The 1,653-nt window shown below is 38.7% G+C and overlaps 1 annotated feature.

Moving 5' to 3' along the window:
• Nucleotides 1-627: part of a mobile genetic element that runs on past the window's edge.
• Between the last annotated feature and the right edge of the window lie 1,026 nt (nucleotides 628-1,653).

Genomic DNA, 1,653 nt, shown 5'->3' on the forward strand with positions numbered 1-1,653 from the left:
AGAAATTATTATAGCTACTGTAATTTCATAAATTTTCCAAAAAGAAGACATTACGTTGAGAAATAAATATTTCATAAAAATAAATTTATAAAATAAATAAACATATAACTGTTTATTGCAAAAGTCATATCAGAGACACTAGAATTATTCTAGTGTCTTTGCTTTGGTCATATCTTGAGGCACGAAGTGCGGACACAAGCACTCAACAATTTTTCACACGACGCAAGATTAATACTCTAAAGACAAATATTCTTATATAGTCATTTTTTTAATTTATTTTGTGATAATATGTACATAGATTTGGCTATTTCTAATCTATTTTCAAATAATAAAACCGTTAAGGCAATGCAAAGCAAGAATTTTTCGCATGGTGCCAATTGATCAAAAATAATATAGATTTAGAGTCAAAAAACTTCTATGGGCATATTTTGTCAAATTTACAATGCATGAGCATACGTGTGCACACATACAGCTGTCTGCTATCACTGTATGCGTAGAAAAGAGCTGTTCGCTGTAGCGCTCTCCGCTCTCTCGCTCCCTAACAACTCGAGAGAGCCTGGAGCCACCTCTAGAGCCACGGCGAAAAAATCGTATGGCGTTATGCATCTTGTTATTCTAGTGTCTTTGGTCCTGTCAACCCTTTTAGCACGTGTCAAAAACTCAAAGAAAAAGACGATGACTTTGAAGTCCACAAGTCATATTTCTGTGAACGAGTGAACTGGCAACATGTCGAGCCCGTAAGTAACTAGGTTTTTCCTATAGAAATTATAGCAAGTCACAGTAAAATCTTGAACCCAGAACAACAACAACAACAGCAGCTGGATCAATTGGTTCCTCGGAATTAAGGGCAACGAGTTCCTCTGCCACGTGCCCACCAACTACTTTCAGGACACATTCAACCAGATGGGAATGGAGTACTTCAGCAAGCACTGGACGTGATCCTGAAGCCGGTATTCGACAGTTCCTCGGGCTTGTTCTACGACGATGAGAAAAAGTGGTACGGCATGATTCACGCCCGATACATCAGGTCGGAGCGTGGCGTATTATAGGAGTGAGTAGAAGGTTAAAACATTATTTTCAATTTAAAATAAATTAAAATTTTGATTCCACCATTTTTATGTAATTCTTTTTGTAGAGTATTCAATACTGGCAACTTTGTATTTTAGTTTGATTTCCCATGCTGTTTTTGGTTAATTTCCAACATACCAGATTGATTTCGCGCGTAAATTTAAACGCACTTTATTGCCTTTTTGGAAGAACGTTGCTTCAAAACGGAAAATCGAAGGAAAACATGACCGGACCTAAGGGACAGCCTTGGGGGGAAAACTGGCAGTGCATTTTCCCAGCCCCAAAGATTTTCCCCGGCACGTCGGGGAACTTATTATGAAATAAAAGAACTAATACTTATTATGCCAGCCGAACATAAAACGAATTTTCGAGTCTAGAGTTCCCATCTGCAAGGGCATGACAGAGTCCTGGCAAAGACACTAGAATAACAGGATGCGTAACGACCACACATTGGTTTGGCACTATGCAGCCACTTTTTTAGTGACGGCCAAAATTGCTCTCTTTCCGCTCGCTCACGCTGAGAGCGTAAGAAATCTAAAAATAGAATTTGCTTGCTTGTGTGAGTAAAAACCAGAGACGAGAACG

This window comes from Drosophila melanogaster, chromosome Y (genome assembly GCF_000001215.4).
Source record: "Drosophila melanogaster chromosome Y".
Taxonomy (NCBI): Eukaryota; Metazoa; Arthropoda; class Insecta; order Diptera; family Drosophilidae; genus Drosophila; species Drosophila melanogaster.